Genomic DNA, 18949 nt, shown 5'->3' on the forward strand with positions numbered 1-18949 from the left:
GTTATGGTGCCTTAATTGAGAAATATTTTGCAGTACGAGGAGACTTAATCAAATTTTCATTACATACCTGGTCAGGGACTAGGCCGAATGTTTCTTTAAGGAATTTGATAAAATGCACATGGAAGACTTATTAGTTATGTGAGAATATCTATGAAGTGCTTATCATATCTCCTGTGGGTGCCTGAGTATCACATACTTGGTTTACTGTGTTGGGTTGAATGCTGCTGTTCTAATTTCTAATGAACTTTACCATCAGACTACTTGATCATGACTAAACCCAGGAACAATGCAAATGGAATTGCCCCCTGATGGGGAGGAATGGGCCCAGATGGCCCTTAAAAGGTGATAATTAGGAAATATAGCATATCAGAGTAGCTGGAAAGAGAGAAACTTGTTAAACACAATCTGTTTGAAGCAATGGTCTTTTCTTTCATTATATGCATTTTTATTTAGAGTTGCTTTAAAGTAAAAATTTCTCAGGGAAGAAAACTTTTATTAGTAGGAAAAACCTAGAAACTACACCACTTTTTTTGTGACTTTGACATTATTTTGAAAATCCTTTTCTTCATATTTTGTTTTGTTTTGTACATCTGTGTAACAGACTTGCTGTGTGTGTTTTAGGGGGCCGTTTTAAGTTATTTTAACTCTTATGCTAAAACAGTGGGGGAGTGATTAAAAGTGAGAAAAATATTGGTATATATTTGTAAACTGAGGTTTTAAACATAAAATAGTGGCAGGATATTACAGTCTGTGATTTCATATACTTTGTAGGATTGCATTTAATGTATCACTTCTTGTCAGCATAATCTCCAGATTCTTCTTGAATATGTCATTAAAATAATTTTACGTATGACAAGTTGGACTTTTTAAGCATTATATTTTATACTAATTAGCATATTTGCATTTGCTAATAATATAATTCCTTTGGTTTTTCTTTAGTCAGATTTTTTTTTAGTGTATAAACTTAGTATGACTAGAATAACAAGTAAACTGGGAATGTTAAAGTACTGATATAAAGAGAGAAAAGAAATATGCTCAATATATCTCTTACAGCTTCTACATGGAATGGAGGATGAAGAAAATAGCTGGCCCTGGGAATTAAAGCAGAGCAAAAGCTGTAATGGCCAGCAGGCAACTTTTTTCTTATCTGTAAAATCAGAAAGTAAAATTACATTGAAGTGCTAAATTATATTATTTCGAATATCTTAGCAGTCATATTTTGGCAGATGAGTTCCTTTCCTGAAATTACTCACCACCATCATTAATTCTGACAAAAGCTAGTGGTACAGGTGCACCTTTGGGACTGTGGCCAAGGTAAGACCATTATTTTCCAAGTCTGCCCACTCAGATTTCAAAAGACTCTCCATAAAATAAGCCTCACACTCCAAGCATTGCCCCTTCCATCCTTAGCAAGTACACTGGCTGAAGTGTAGAGATTTCAGATTCTAGTCTTTGGGGCTTAATAAAAATCCATATTGTATCTTCTTCCACTTAAGAACTTCATATAGCCCTGGCTGGTGTGGCTTAGTGGGTTGAACACTGGCCTTCAAACTGAAAGGTCACCGGTTTGATTCCTAGTCAGGGCACATGCTTGGGTTGTGGGGCAGGTCCCAAGTTGGGCACATGTGAGAGGCAACTGATCAATGTTTCTCTTGCACATCAATGTTTCTCTCCCTCTCTTCCTCCCTCTCTCTCTAAAAATAAATAAGTAAAATGGTTTTTAAAAGAACCTCTTATAGAGTTTTGTGATATTTTAAGCCTAGTTTTTGAAAAATAGATGTAGTTCATTCTTAATTTCAGGATTCCAGAAACACATATACTGAGACAGAATGGAGAAACATCATGCTTTTCCTCAGCAAGCTTCATGGGAAAACAGGATCAAGAATGAGCCATAAGTACACTATTTGCAGGACGTTTTGAATTATATCCTTGCAACCATCAACTGATTGTTCCAAAAGAAATAATCTGGCTCAAACTTCTCATTATCACTAAAAACCAAAAATTATTTAGGGCAGGCATATTAAGGGAAGAAAATGTCAAGGAGAGAATTGGAGATAAAAATTATTGCAATCTTTAATTCCATGATTTATAGAAAGGAAATTATGTAATTTACATCCTATGCCCCCAACTCTACCTATAAATGAGAGTATGCTTTTTGAATATTATACTTAATAATTTTAACTTTAGTAATGGCAAGAAAGTTCTAGCACTATTTTCTGGACAGTTACATTTATTTATTGCTACTTTCTAGATACTATCTAACTTGAAACTTTATAGTTGTTGAAATTTTTACCATCACAGAACACGCTCTGAGGAGAAGCAGCTTCAGTTTTTCAAGTGTTCCTTAAAAGGACTTCAATTTAACCAAAATCTAATTTACCCTTTCTTAACATAACTAAAACATCATTGATTGCTATAACAACATTTAGAGTTTTATTTAACAGCAAATATAAAGAATCAAGTTGAAATAGCCCAGAAGATGGGTGATAATGAACTCTGCATTGTTTTCAAACTGTTTTATTAATTAGCTCTCTAGACTCAAATAGGTTATATCCTCTGAGTAGTAAATTACATTCATTCCATTTGTAAGCTCTGTGAATGAGATATGCATGTGGCCTAAATGCCGTCCACACTGTTGTATTAAGTAGCATTTTATTTCTCTGGACCCTCTCTCCAGCCCAGTGGAAAGTTTTATCCATTTTTCTTGCAGGAAGGGAAGGTCACATGTAGTTTGGCACCATCTTCTTTTTATATTGTTAAATTCACTAAAGCCAGTCACGCATGATGGTACCAAGTAAGCTCTTTCCAGTGTCCTAGTCTGTTAAGCATTCAGAGTTCTTTGCTGTTTATTTACATGGAATATTTTCAGCTCTGTCTTTGCTTTAAGAGCTGATTAAAAGGAACCTTTAAAAAGTGAAAAGAAAGTAGGCTTTTTCTTTCTGGAATCTTCCCTTGTCTTCCTGCCCACCCTTCCATCACTACCTTCCCCCTGCCTTCAACACCATGTAAATTTTTTTAATGTTAAAGGTGTTTTGTGAAGCTCATTAATACTGCACAACTTGGAGGATGAGAGAACTGGATTACTCCCCTAACACTTAGGATTTGAGAATGTTCCCGAACAAATGCCCTCAGGAGGATGTTGGTACTAAGACAAACCCCTCCTGTCATTTATCTGACTCACAAGCACAACTCTTCTGAGAGATTTAATGTCAAAGTTATGTATGAGAATCTACCATTTAATGGGTGGATTCCTTTTCAATATATATCTTTCAATTCAACAGGGGTCCGCATCTATTTAAAAAAATAATCACATACTTCTGACATTTTCCCTTTGTGTTTCCTCAGGGGCAAAGTGATTTGAATAACAAACAAATAAACAAAAACCCCTAATCACAAATAGCTGTCAACCTCCTACTTTCAACAAAAGCTTTCTGTCTTACTGAGACCTACAGTGTCTTGTTTGGTTAGAGGCAGCAGGGTAGTAAAGACACTGCAGAAAGGCTTGGGTTAATAAGCACTTTCTGGATTTAGTGTCTCTGATGATTAACTCTTGGATTACTGCTTTGAGTTACTAACCCACTATTGCAGATTTTCCAACATGGTATCTCCTCTTAGGTAGATGCCTCTCCCTAGATGCCCTGACGGTAAACAGCATGAAAATCTGCAAGCACTGTGGTTTTCAAATGAACTGAAAGTAAAAAACTTAAGCATTATTTCTCGTTTCCTTGACCCAACGACCATTTACTTTCTATTTTTTAAAAAATCCTCACTCAAAGATATGTTTATTGATTTTAGAGAGAGAGGAAGGGAGTAAGAGAAATAATCATTGGTGTGAGAGAGAAACATCGATCGATTGCCTCTCATACATGCTCTGACTGGGGATTGAATGTTAACCTAAGTATGTACCCTGACCAGGGACTGAACCCACAATCTTTTTGGTGTATGGGATTGATGCTTCATCCAACTGAGCCACCTGGCCAGGGCAGGACCATTTTCTTAATGAATATCTAAGTTCATTTGTAAATAAGCTGTACAAACTAATTTTTAGACATACATCTGTAGGTCTTTAGTTCAAACCAACTCTTACATAGAAACTGTGATTTTTTTTTTTTTTTTTTGCAGGACATAGTTGGGGATCAGAGACCCTCCTTGCCTTTCAACTGATGTTTCCTGAAGGAGCTTTCAAAGCCCCAAGTTTAAAACACATTTTGTGTAATGAAATAGAACTCTTTCTATTGAAGTAATAATAGCTTCAGTTGGTGAAAGACAAATACCATATGATCTCACTTATAAAAAAATCTAATGAACAAAACAGAACCACAGGCAAGGAAACATGCAACAGACTGAAAGTGACCAGAGGGGAGGGGATGGGGGGTAATGGTGAAAAGAAGGGGAAGGGACTAAACAAAGAACATGTGTGAGTGACCCATGGACATGGAAAACAGTGTGGGAATTGACTGTGGGAGTGGTGGGGTGAAGGGCTGGGATGGGCGGAAGAGGGCAAAGAGGGGAAAATGGGGACAACTATAATAGAATAAGAGTTTAAAATTATTTTCAAAAAAAGAAAGTACCTTAGTTTCTATTCCTCATGACCAGGAGGTATCAAAGAGAGCAATGAACCCAGTGACTTGTTTCCTTCCTTTCTTCCTTCCTTCTTCATTTTAAGAAAGTGCTTAGAATCCTTATGCTATTTTTTTAAAAGAATTTTTTACTTTTTTTTAGAGAAAGGAGGAAAGAGGGAGAAGAGAGGGAGAGAAGTATAGGTCAGTTGTCTCTCACATGCCCCCAACTGGAGACCTGGCCTGCAACCCAGGCATGAGCCCTGACCAGGAATCAAACCTGTGACCTTTCAGTCTGTAGGCCGGTGCTCAATCCAGAGCCACACAAGCCAGGGCCTTATTCTGTGTTGTTGTTTTAATAAATATTTAGACACTTAGCATTTTTTAAAAGATTTTATTTATTTATTTTTAGAGAGAGGAGGAGGGAGGGAGAAAGAGAAGGAGAGAAACATCAATGTGAAGAAACATCAATCAGTTGCCTTTCAACTGAATCACAACCCAGGCACGTGCCCCTACCAAGGAACTAAACCAGCGACCTTTCGCTTTGCAGCATGATGCCCAACTAAATGAGCCACACCAGTCAGGGCCTTTATTCTGTTTTGTTTTTAATGTTTTTAAATTGATTTTTAGAGAGAGAGAGTGAAACTTCTATAAAGTGAAACATTTATTTGTAGTTCCATTTGTTTATGCATTCATTGGTTGCTTTAAAAAAAATTTTTTCCCCATTACCATTTAGTCCCTTTATACGCTGCTCCCACCTTCACAATTACCACACTGTTGTCCATGTCTGTGAGTCCTTTTTCCTTTTGACTCAATTCCTCCACCCCTTACCTTCCCCCTGCTCCTTAGTTGTCATTTTGCTCTTTATGAGTCTGTCTCTATTTTGCTTGTTAAGTTTGTTCATTAGATCTCAGATATGAGTGAAATCATATGTTATTTGTCTTTCTCTGACTGACTTATTTCATTAGCATAATGTTCTCAGGTCCATCTGTACTATCTGTTGCTTCTTGTATGTGCCCTGATGGGGAATCGACCCCACAACCTTGGTGTATCAGGATAATGCTCTAACCAACTGAGCTACCAGGCCAGGGACTTATTTTGTGTGTGCATGTGTGTGTTTTCCTTATTCTGTTTTTTATATAAACAATCCTATTCCCTTAGTCACAATTACTCCCAACCCTAAGTTCCCGTAGCATTTTTAAATAGCTTTTTTTTCCAAGATTTTATTTATTTATTTTTAGAGAGAGGGAAAGGGAGGGAAAAAGAGGGAGAGAAATATTGATGTGAGAGAGGAACATTGATCAGTTGCCTCTCTCATGCTCCGCAAATGGGACCAAACTTTCACTTAGCAGGATGATATCCAACTAACTGAGGGCTAAAATAATAGTTTTTATTGAAATATTATTAAATGCAATAAAATTGACCCTCTCAAAGTGTACAATTCAAAGATTTTTAGTCTATTCACCAAGTTGTGAAACAATCACTACTATCTAATTCTAGAACATTTTCCTCACCCTTAAAAGCAACCCTGCACCCACTAACAGTCACTCTCCATGTTCCCCTCATCCCTTCTCCTAGCAATCCCTGATCTACTTTCTGAATCTATAGATTTGGCTATTTGGACTTTTCATATAAGTGTAGTTGTATAATTATGCCCTTTGTGTCTGGCTTTTTTCACTTGGGATAATGTTTTTCAAGGTTCATTCCTATTTTACCATGGATCAGTATTTCATTCCTTTATGTGACCAAATAATGCCCCGTTATAAAAATATACCGCATTTTATTTATGCATTCATCCATTATGGACATTTGGGTTGTTTCAAATTTTTGGCTATTATGAATAATGCTGCTATGAACTTTAGTGCACATAATTGGAATATATTTTCAGTTCTCTTGATTATACCTAGGAGTAGAATTGCTGGGTCATATGGTAACTCTATATTTTACATTTTGATAAATGCATAACATTTTGTGCCCATGTTATGAAACTAATTATGAAGCAACTTGCAGTCAATTATCATTAGTCCTTTCTCTTTCACTAGGTTTTAAGTTTATTGAGACAGGGATCGCTCTTGTTCATTTCTGAAGCCCCCTCCCCAGTCCAGGACCTACCAAGTGACATAGTAGGTTCTCAGATAGTCATTGAGAATGGAGCTGAGCAATGCAGTGTCCTATTGCCTGTGACATCAACAACACTCCTGAGACTAAGACTCTGACTCCCCCCACCTTCCCTGTAACAAGTGACAGATTATCAGGAACACAAATTCTGTATTGCCCATAGAGGTCTCCAGCTGGGGGCTGCCCCTCTTTATCTGCTGTGGACCATCCATCTTGAGATTTCTCCAGGCTGCCTCTTGCCCACAGCAGCACTAGGACCCCACTCCGGTTTATGCAGATGCTTTAAGGGAGATTATTCTAAGCACCACTGAAACACAAGCAGAGGCAGGTTGGTAGAAACGCCAACATTTGGGTGCATGTCCCGTTTGACGTGGTTCACACATCTACTTTAGGGGGGTTTGACAAGGAGGTCCTAAGATGTCTATCCAGGCTTTGACTTGGAGCATTGTGTAGGAGGTTTAAGAAAGCTTATTTTAAGACTTCTTCAGAAGGCTAGAGCAGCATCCTTATGATTTATTCTGCTACCTTTCACTTAGAGCCTGTGATTCTAATAACATCTATTTCAGGTTGAATTTAAGAGACAGAGCTGGCTTCTACTGAATTGGGCACCTTTGATGTTATAGTATGGAGGAGGGAGGAGGAGAAAGATGGAACACAAGTTGTAATTGCCCAAATTTACAATAACTTCCCAGCAGCAGACAGCACAAAAGAAATGTTAATGCAATAAACTGTAAATGGAAGGAAGCTAAAAAGAATTTATGGCTGGTGTAAACCTGCACCCTCTCACTGGAATCTCCTTCCTTCATCCGTGAGGCACTTCAGTAGTCACAGGAGGATTAAGCTCATTTGAAAGTCAGTGACCACTCTGCATCCTTCCTCCCTTATATGTCTTGCACCCCTCCAAAAAACAGATTCCTGCAAAAACCTGGGAAATCTGATAGAGCAGTTGGGAGGGAAAGATCAGTCATTGAGGGCTCAAACCTTGAAATCCTGGGTGTGCCAAGAGCACACATTAACTGTGAGCATATGCATTACAGCTGCAACCAAAGTATGTTTTCTTCTACCCCTCTGAGCCAGGGATTTCTGCAGAAACAGCGGATGGCCAGAGTGTTTCCATGTTTTAGCCACAAGTGAGAGGGCAGTATGTCATTTGCCAGTCGGATACCTATTCATCAGGGCCACTGCTATAAATGGCTGTTTTTCACATTTGGGTTCCTGCAGCTTTCATTTTGATTTAGGCTCACACATACCTTTACCTGTGTTGTAATGTGTGGGTTTTCATTGTCTCCTTGTCCAGACTGCTGTCCTGTTTGTTTTTTTAGATTAGCCGAGGAGCACAGTTTAAATGGAAAATTGCTTTCTGAGGTTCCTGTTCCCTGTTCCATGCTGTGAGGGGCTCCCTGTAATTAAACACATTTTAAGGGTTGTTCCCTTGCGATGTGCTCTGGATGTCAGTGCCTTTCCCACGAGCTGGAGAGTTCTGCTTCAGACTTGAAACTTAAGTATTAATATTAATACTAGATATAATTAGAAGAAAACTTGTATATCAGTTGATTAAATATGGGAGATTTCACTGCTTTTGGTAATCGGGGGAAAGCAATTATTATGCCTTTTAGGGCTAGGAAAGTGGGTGAGGATTGTGAGGCACGGAGAGGAAACTGGATAGGAAGTCAGGAGATCTGGAGCCCAGATGGCAGCAAGATTGCAAAGTCTTCAGTCTCAGGTTGCTGGTCCCCACAGTGAGGAGGATGGAGTTACCTCATGGATCTAGAATACATTCTAGGATTCCAACTTTCAAAACAAACTATCCATATTTGAAATTCCAGCCACGTTTTCAAATGCTACACAAGCAGCTCCACAGAGATTCCACAGAGAAGGACATGTTATTGGGGCTTCTTCCTTGTTGGGGATCAGCTTATTAGTAACTAACAAAGGATGAAGGAAGCCTTTATGAAGTTTTGGATTAGAGGCTCAAAATATAAATTTAGAGTAATGGTCTGTAAATCAGGCATTAGAGGAAGTCTGACATTCTGTGTAGAATGGCAAGCTCCCCTCTGAAGATCTTTTCTGAAAAAGACTTTGCAATTGTTTTTAATAAGCATGAGGACAGAGTTATGGGGCACATAGAAGCCTGACACCAAAATCATGTAATAAAGATAATTCTTTAGGCAAAATTATTGGAATTAAAATCCACTATTTGGATCTTAATATATAAGACACATGGAACATGCCAAAATAAATCTGATCACTTCCTAAGAGACTGAGACTTGGGCAAAAAAGAAAAAGAAAAGGATGAAAAAAAGATGAGAAAAGAAGAGAGTATATGAAGCAAAAGAACTACACGTACTCAACCTCTGTTTCTCCCACAAACATATACACCTATATTTCATGACCTATGTCTTCTTCTGATGCTATCTTTCCTATAATGTATAACAGAGCTCACATTTTTCTATGTATATATGCTGCTGGTATTTTCTCAAACTATAGGCCATAGTACTTGAATGTCCTAACCCAGTTGGTCAAGGCCTTTGAGATACTTTCTCATTTTTGAATCTTAGTTGATGTTTAAGAGTTGTGACAAATGAAAACATATAGGATTTGGATGTGGATTTGGAGAACCCCTGAGCTGTAATTACAGCACTCTGGTTTCCTTACCTGTAAAATGGGAACAGTCTTGGAAGTCTGGTTGTAGAGAGGTATACCGACAGTGGGGTTGTTTGCAACAGCCTTCCCCATTTCATTTCATCTGCAAATATCACAAACTTGGGATTTTTAGTTTTACTTGGATCCTCTTTTGTGCTGATGGTGCCTCTGCTTTATCCTGTAGCGTTTTAAATCTCCAGATTAGTAGGCCAATGGGTCAGCAGGTATATTTGGCCACATACATTTGTTTTAATGTTAATAGGAAAGAGATTAATTCAGGATGTTAATGTGGTTTAACATGAAATCTTATGAAACCTCACAGGCTCGAGATGGTCATGCCTTGATGGAGTCTCTAGTAGAGGGATTAGTGTCATTTCTAGGCCCCCACCAGAATTCCATTCAGGCTATAAGTAGTCATGTGAAGTCATAGGTTAAATGATTTGGGAATAAAATGTCATTTGATGTGACAGAAATGAACTCTCAGAGGCCCACAGCTCCTCTGGGACTTGCTCTCACAGTTCTTGTGTTAAGTAATTTTATTAAGTGAGGCAAGAACGTGCGTGAGGTGACAAGAGAAATACTTTTTGCTAACATTTTAATCCTAATCACAAAATTTATTTATGTGGCTTTATATGCATTATTAGCTATAAAGCCCAGGGAGACAATGAAAGTAAAAATTGGAATGCATTGTTTTTCTACCCATGTTATTTAAAGCATTATATGAATTTTCAAAAAGATTAATTGTTGCTTGTAGCTAAACAGATGATAAATTTTTAAATTATATTTCTACTGTGTGTCAGCATAAAAGCTCTGTGTCCCAAGTGTGTCACCTTTTTCTGTTGCTGTTGACAAGGTTCACATTTTATATAGCACACCGCCAGAAGGTGTTGACATATATTCAGATCACTGATTAAATGTTTTAAAAACGTGCCACTCACAAACTAACCCTGATATTCTATGAAAGAGTCATTTTAAGGAGTAAGATTCTTTTTCTTCATCATTGACAGAAGAAACTGTAACTCTTGCCATTTAAAAAAAAAACTAATATGATTATATTTTCATATTTTAAATTGTGGCATAGAAGAGAAAATGTTTTTCAGCATTCTTGTTGCTTCTCCTTCTTAGGAAAGACAACAAGATGGTGCAAAAATACCACAAGGAAGGTGCTAAATGGCTACTTGTAAACCCCCCTTTTTGGGCACAGGACCCATGGGCATGAGGTTGGTTTTAAGGTTGAATCAGTGTTGTAAAGCCTGGTGTTGTGACTCCTTAGTTCAATGCTATGAAAGCTATTGTGCTATAAACTATAACATAGAGACAACTTTTATATCACACCTGAGCAGTGCAGAAGCCTTTGTATTCCTTTTTACACTGTAATGCTTGAGGACACCACTGGTCATGGCTTTTGCATCTTGTGTATGAAATAGTCTGACCTTTAGACCAAAGCGTCACTGAATCCAGGTATATATTTGCTACAGTGATAAATATAATGCCTCCAGAATCAGCATTTTAATGCTTTCCTTTTCAATATATTTGTGGGACACTGTCAATATATTCTCTTGTTTCTCTGAACACAGCATGAAAGAACATTAAAGCAAATAATTCATTATTCATTATGGAAAAGTTGGATTTTTTTCCCTCCCTGATTGTGCAGATCGCTATGTCAATGTCAGTTTGGGGTATGAATTTTTCCGTCTCTGTACAGAGGAAGTTGAATTTGCTTCAGCAAATTCAGTTGAATTTTGACATCAGCAGAGGGGTGATGTCAAAAGCCACAAGCTCATGTTGATTGTCACTTCACCCCAGCATGGTGCAAGCTTGGAGGTGCTTCAGTGACAACCTTGGGTACCTTCAGGGGACCAAATTCCAATTGATCTCTGTGACCAAAGTATATAGGAGGTTATGAATCGCTCATGGCAGCGATGATGATAGTTGTCATTTACAAAGCACTTAAAGCATATCAGGAATTTCACATACAAGGTCTGTCCAGAAGGTATCCAGCCATGTACTATGAAAAATAGAGACATTTATTGAACAAGTTACAAGGTACAAGAAACATGTACATAGGACAATGATGCCTCAGTTCCCTTCAAAGTAGGCACCTTAGAACCTCACACAGTTCTCTCAGTCACCATCAGTTACCCCATCATATTTTCCTGAATCTCAGCCACAGTCTGAAATCTCTTCTCTTTCAAAGGTGATTTTAGTTTTGGGAAAAACCAGAAATCACAAGGCGACAAATCTGGGCTGTAGGGGGGCTGAGTCACCTGAGTGATTTGACGTTTCTCAAAAAAACTGCACCAGATGTGATGCATAAGCAGTCACATTGTCATGAAGAAGCTGCCAATCAGTAGTTGCCCATAGCTGCAGCCTTCTGAATCATCCCAATAGTTTCCATGGAGGAATGTTCAAGCTTAATGCAAAGGTTGATGCAGATTCATTGCTCTACTCACTTACTCATTTTGAATGCGATGGCCACACAGTACACATGCTCACTCAACAGCATCTACTGCCCCCACTGACTAGTACAGTGAAGTCATCATTATTCACACATGTGTGTTCCAGTCCACTCTCCTTGGCTGCCAGGTTACACTGATATTGCCCAAACTGTTCTTGTTATATTAACAATGGCTGGACCTTTTTGTGTACTGTTTCATTTAATTCCAACAACATAACAGCAGCTATATGGATGAGTGTTTACAAAGGAGTGAAGCAAGGCTCAGTCACCTCTTGGTAAGTGGCAGCCAACATTTGAACTCAGATATGTCAGATTTTAGAGCCACATCACATTCATTCAACTTATGTGTTAGGCAATGCTTTTCATCACGTCTTTTTAATCTGTTTTTTTAAAGATTTTTTATTTATTGATTTTAGAGAAAGGAAGGGAGAGAGAGATAGAGATATCAATTCGATGTTCCACTTATTTATGCACTCATTGGTTGATTCTTGTATGTGCCTTGACCAGAGATTGAACCTGCAACCTTGGAGTATGGGGACGACACTAACCAACTGCACTAACCAGCCAGATAATCTGGTTTTTTTGTTTTGTTTTGTTTTGTTTAATTTAGTTTACTTGTTTGGGGCTTTTAAAAAATTGGCTCATTGTTGAAAAAGGAAGCCTCATGTAGAATTTCCTGCAAGTTCAGGATGAAAGATTGAGAACCTTGAGGTTTCCTGCTTTAAAGAGATGTGAGAAGGGAAGATTAAGATGCTTCCTGGAGAATACTCCCTTATGGCTTCATCTAATCTACCTTGGGTATCTGGAGATGCCTTTAGAGATTCTGAACTTCTATCTAAATACTTTGCTCAGAAGCAAAAGCTTACCCATTTGATTTTCAGTCAGAGCACATGCCTGGGTTGCAGGCCCAGTCCCCGGTTGGGGCATGTGCGAGAGACAAACAATCAATGTTTTTTTTGCACGTTGATGTTTCTCTTCCTCTCTTTCTCCCTTTCTTCCCCTCTCTCTAAAATAAATAAAATATTTTAAAAATACTGTACTTGGTTGCACAAGGAGCTGATAACATTGGTGGGCTTCTCAGAGGTAAACTGGGGGCAGGGGGGTGAGGTGGGTGAGAGGAATACTTTTCCCTGTGAACTCTTTGGTGCCTTTCTGGAACTATGAGAATATAATACCTTTTCAAAAGAAAAGGATACTTTCTTTTAAAAGTGCAATCTAGTTGAAATGAAAATTTCACCGGATCCAGGCTATCACGCAAGCGTTGGTAGTTCCAAATGTATTCTTTTATTTTGTGGGTTGCTCTACCACAAAATGTGTGTTCCTATTTGTACCTTCATCCTTTACTTTCCAGGCTACCATCTCCACAGTACTTTCTCAGTTTGATTAACCATAGCCTTTTAGTACAAAGTTGGGTGATTTTTTTTTTCTTCCAACCTCACAACTCTTGTTTTTTTAATGTCTAAATCACTTTAGGTGGCATTTGTTTCATAAATATGTTCTTTTCTCTACATAGGAGATTTGTTCAGTAATATCTTCATATAAAAACAATTATGTGAAGCATTTGTTTTTTTCCTCAAAAACTCATCTTCTGGTTTCAGAGTAGAATGAAGAATTTGACCTTAGTCTTCTATTCACTGATTGAGAACTTTTCTACTTTTATGTCTAAAGGCATAAAAAAAACAAACTTGTGTATGTATGACAATGTGTAGCATTCATAAAGACATGTAGAATGCCTATATGTTCCATAAATGTTATATTTATAAAACAAAACCAAAGCATATGTACATAGAAAAACTCCTGTGTTTGCAATTACCAGTGACTTCTAGAGAAAGTCGTTGCCGTAAAGGAGAAAAGTTCTGCTGGTGATACTCAACCCTCACAAGCGAGTAAGCCTTCTTTATGCATTAATGATGTTCAGATCGTCCCTCTCCTTTTCTGTGAGTTTGCCATTCATCTCCTGTAGATGGCTTGTTTTCTTTATCTGACACATTATAGGGAAGAGTAAAGGAAAGAGTTATTCATATTACTGTACTTTGATGGTTTCATTCTCTTTTTGGAAATTAAATAGTTTAGTTATAGGGATGTTCTTGGAACATTTAAAGTCCAGTTCTGAACTTTAAAATAGCCCAATGGGAATAGGTTGATTTCCTCTAAATCCAAATCACTATTATAAACTAATTTGGATGTTAATTAGGACTTAAAAATAAATAATGGTCACATCCATTAACGTTTTTGTCTAATACAATGCATTTCTTTCTTTGATAGATTATATATTCACATTAGGACCTGTGAACAGGGAAAGCAACCAATGTGTTGTATACTTTCTATGCACTAGGCATTCAGCAATGTACAGACAATCCCAAATGGGATAGGTCCATAGCCCAAGATCGGGGGCTCTTTGACAGTCAGCACTCAGTAAATGCTTGTTGTTGAAGTTGATGAAATTAATGCCAAAGGAAGTAGCACACTACAGTAAACCATTTGCTTATTCCTGGTTATTCTTGAAGGAGGACAGATGGGGTTTGAGGATGGGAGAACCCTCAACTGAGTCAGGTACTTCCTTACCCAGCCTCAGTTTCCTTACCCACAAATATTAGAAAAGCAAAATATGGAACACTTCATGAATTTGTGTATCATCCTTGCACAGGGCCCATGATAATCTTATCAAAATTGTTCCAATTTTAGTATGTGGGCTGCCAAAGTGAGCAGTGTTCCAGATTATTAAGCGCATTGTTGTCAACAGATTGACTTCCTTCATCTGCACTGGTCATCCTTTGCTTTAGCCTTTATGTCCCTTAGCATTGTGCTCACAGCCAAACTCAGAAAACATTGAGGTGACTCTCAGTTATCTAAAGCATTTAGAAACCTCAGCTGCCTTCACCTCACCCAGCACATTGCAAGGATGTGTCTGTTTACAATATTTACAATGTTTACACATTACATATAAGCAAAATACAATGAAGGTATTAAACATAGAATTACCATATGATCAGCAATTCTACCTCTGGATATATACCCAAAAGAATTCTAAGGAAGGACTCTGACAGACATTTGCACACCCAAATTTATAGCAGCATTATTCATAATTGCCAAAAGATGGAAGCAATTCAAGTGTCTGTTGATGGATGAATGGATAAACAAAATGAAAAATTATTCGTCTTTAAAAAGGAAGGAAATTCTGGCACATGCCAAAACACAGGTGAACCTTGAAAATGTTATACTAAATGAAATAAGCCAGATAGAAAAGGACAAATATTGTATGATTTTACTTACATGAGATACCAAGCATAGTCAAACTTATAGAAACAGAACATATAATAATAGTTACCAGGGGATGGAAAACAGTGAAGAATGGGAAGTTAGTTTTTAACAAGTATAGTATAGAGTTTCAGGTTGAGATGATGATAAAAATTCTGGAGATGGATAATGGTGATAGTTGTATAACACTGTGAGTGCATGTAGTGCCACAGAACCCTATATTTAGAAATGGTTAAAATGGTAAATTGTATATTCTATATATTTCAGCACATTTAAAGGAATAAAAACACAAGAAGGCAAAGCTATTAGAAAAGATACAATGTACCCCTGAACCAAATATATCCAGAAAAGCAAAAATATAAAATATGTATCAAAACTTAGTGTAGACTTCCGGCCAAGATGGAGGTGTAGACAGTCACGCTGCATCTCCCTCCATGACTAAGAAGGAATACAACTACCTCAAAACTAGAAACCACCAGAAGTTCAAACCAGAAAATCAAACTGCATGGAAGTCCAGCAAACAAAGATATAAAGAAGAAATACTCATCCAGACAGGTAGAAGGGGTGGAGCTAGGGCGGAAAGGATGTGGTGTAGTGGTGGCAGCAGCGGCAGCAGAGGCACGCTGGCATAAAGCGCAGTCACAGGTTTTAAAAAGTCAGGAGGGACACCTGGAGAGTGTTCCCAACTGCTCACTTGACCTCGAAGCCCATGGTCCCAGCACCGGGGAAAATCAAGCCTCCTTGCTTCTGACTGTGCAAACCAGTGGGGGTTGGGGTGGAGGCAGAAACTGCCGGTCTCAGCAGAGTCCACTTGTTTAAAGGGCCCCCATGGTCCTTGGACATCCGCAGACCCACCCACTCTGGGAACGACAGCCAGGGCAGCAGCTAGAGGGGCGCAAGTCCGGTGCGGAAGTGGGAGAGGTGCCTGGAAAAGGGACGAGTGCTGGGCAGGCAGCATTGTTCCCTTTTGGGCCCCTCCCCCACATACAGTGCCACAACGTGGTGAAACAGGTCACCATGTACTGATGAATCCCTAAGGCTCCACCCCTTACAACATAACAGGAGTGACAGCTCTACCTGGGACACGGAGACAAACACAGGAGCCTGTCAGAATGAGGAGACAGAGAAGTATGGCCCAAAGGGGGAAATGGATCAAGGTTCCAGTGGGAGAACTAGGCGATGAGGAAATAGCCAACCTAATAGATGAGGAGATAGACAACCTAACAGACTCAGAATTCAAAACACTGGTGGTGAAGATGCTCACAGGCTTGAAAGATATGCTTGAGTACGGCAAATGCATTAAGAGAAGAAGCAAAGGCTATGTTAAGTGAAATGAAGGAAAATTCACACAAAACCAGTGGTGAAGGGAAGGAAACTGGGGTTCAAATCAAATTTTTGGAACATAAGGCAGAAAAAGCAGTCAACCAGTGCAGAATGAGGAAACAAGAATTGAAAAAAGTGAGGGAAACTTCCCAAATTTTGCAAAGGAGATGGACATACAGGTTTGGGAAGCATGGAGAGTCCCAGGCGAGCTGGACCCAGAGAGGACTACACCAGGACGCATCAAGCCTGAGAGGCCAAAGGTGAAAGATAAAGACAGAGTCCTGGGGTCAGCAAGAGAGAGGTGGAGAGTTAGAGGACACTTTGCAGGCAGGAAGGGACTGACAAGCAGTATTCAGTGTGATGAAAAGCAACCAAGATTACTCTATCCAGCAAAGTTATCATTTGGAATGGAAGGGCAGATGAAGCGCAGCCCAAAAAAGGTGAAACTAAAGGAGTTCATCATCACTAAGCCATTATTATGTGAAATGTCAAAGGGATTTATTAAAGAAAAAAAAGATCAAAACTATGAACACTAAAATGACAAACTCACAACTATCAACAACTGAATCTAAAAAATAAAAACAAAATCCAACTAAGCAAACCAGAATAGGAACAGAATCATAGGTATGAGGATCATTTGGAAGGTTATCAGCTGGGAGTGGGGAGGGGGTGGGAGTGGGGAGGGGAGAAATGGGGAAATGGTGCAGGGACTAAGAAGCATAATTGGTAGGTAAAATAGACAGGGAGAATTTAAGAAAAATATAGGAATGGGTGAAGCCAAAGAACTTATATGCACGACCCATGGACATGAACTAAGGGGGGTGGGATTGCTGGAGGGAAGTGGGTACTGAGCAGAGGGGAGCAAAGGGGGAAAAAAATTGGAACTACGATAACAACATAATAAAATATACTTTAAAAAATAAAACATAAAACTACAATGTAAAACAAAACAAAACAAAAAACTTAGTGTAAATTTAGTCTACAGCCTTCCAGGTCTCTTGCCTAGTGTGCAGCCTAAGAGGCCCTTTGTTGAATAGCAGCAGTTGCTATGACACAGGGGCTGTACTATAGCAGAAGTGGCTTTAGTATTCTTGGTAATTTTGGATTGTGTGTGCCATGTTATTTCTGAGACAAAAACTTAACAATAAAGTATCATTGTGTGGGAAGAGATATGGAGTAATTGTATCTTTCTTAAGCATTTGGTATAAAGACAGTTGGTGAAGGAAAGTTATACATACCCAAGTTCAAATCTCTTCTGATGATGTTCTGTTAGATCAGCATGTCATTAAATTGATCACAGATTGGTTTTCTCTCCAGTACAGGAGCAGATCTCCATTTCTTCTGCTAAGTGTCAGAAGAAGGTGGCTACACTTAGAATCAGAGATGCATGTTTTGAAATTGATTTTAAACTCAGGCATCACATTTAGTCCCCAAGACAGGATGAGAGGCTTGGAGGACCTAAGAGACTTTCATAGACTGACTTACATCTTGTCTTTCTTCTTAGTGAGTTAAGTGGCAGAGACAGGTGTGCTGTTTAAAGTATTTATCTTTCTCTTTCAACTTTTTTCCCCAAGCACGTTTATTTGAATTTGAGTACTTTAACTGCAAGTGTGGCATAATTTTCTTTTTAGAGAGAAGCTTTGCCTTGATTTTTGGATTAATGATTTTGAATAATCATTTACAATGATATGTTTTATAATAAAAACACATTTTAAAGTTTGAAATGCTAGTTACTAAAAAAAGATCTCTGTAATGGTAGTTAATTGTGTTGCTGCTGAAATGACAGCTGACTTTGTATTAGGAAGTTAATAAACCCTGGTGGTTTGCATAATTGTCCAAATTGCATTTTTTCTAGGCTAGCTCCTCAAATATTATAATTTCTCTCATTTTTGATAATCACTTTATAACTATCTAATTAGAGTTGGGGCACATACAAATCATTAATGCATGTGTCTCCTGCCACCAAGCAGATTCTGTTGGACTTCAAAGCTAGTGTGCTCTCTGTTAGATGCCATTTAGCATTCGCTTTGAACTTAAGGACATTACAGGTAACTTGCTGGGTGCTTTGGACAATGGCCCTACCTCACTGTATAGAAATTTTGAGCCACCCACCAAGATTGTTCATTCTACATTGAGGTACTTCATTCATTTACTCACTTGGGCATTTATTGATCTTAGACAAATTACTTAACTTCTCCATGCCTTATCCTTCTTATTTTTAAAATGGGGATAATTCATTAAGAGTATTATATGAAACATGCATTGCACAGTGTCTGGCAACCAGTAAGAACCCAATAAATATTAGCTGTTATTACAGGTTGAATTGTGTCTCTTCCCAAATTTCATATGTTGACATCTTAACCCCCAGTACTCAGAATCTAACTTTATTTGGAAATAGGGTTGTTGCAGATGTAATTAGTTAAAACTATGTCATTAGGGTAGGACCTAATCCAATACGACTGGTGTCCTTAAATACAAGGTAAATTTGGCCACTGAGATAGAATGCTTAGAGGGAAGACTGTGTGGAGAGACATGGGGAAAAGATGGCCATTTACAAGCCAATTAGAGAGCCTCAGAACAGGTCCTTCCC

The 18949-nt window shown here is 38.4% G+C and overlaps 1 protein-coding gene and 1 non-coding gene across 9 annotated transcripts in view; one reads left to right on the forward strand and one right to left on the reverse strand.

The window, feature by feature from the left end:
* CLYBL (citramalyl-CoA lyase) overlaps nucleotides 1–18949 on the forward strand; it is a 337517-nt gene that overhangs the window by 92353 nt on the left and 226215 nt on the right. The window lies entirely within an intron of this gene.
* LOC149996238 (U6 spliceosomal RNA) lies at nucleotides 14381–14487 on the reverse strand. Its single transcript, XR_016507590.1, has one exon. It is a non-coding gene; the product is annotated as a U6 spliceosomal RNA (small nuclear RNA).

This window comes from Furipterus horrens, unplaced genomic scaffold (genome assembly GCF_987537825.1).
Source record: "Furipterus horrens unplaced genomic scaffold, mFurHor1.1.pri manual_scaffold_12, whole genome shotgun sequence".
Lineage (NCBI taxonomy): Eukaryota > Metazoa > Chordata > Mammalia > Chiroptera > Furipteridae > Furipterus > Furipterus horrens.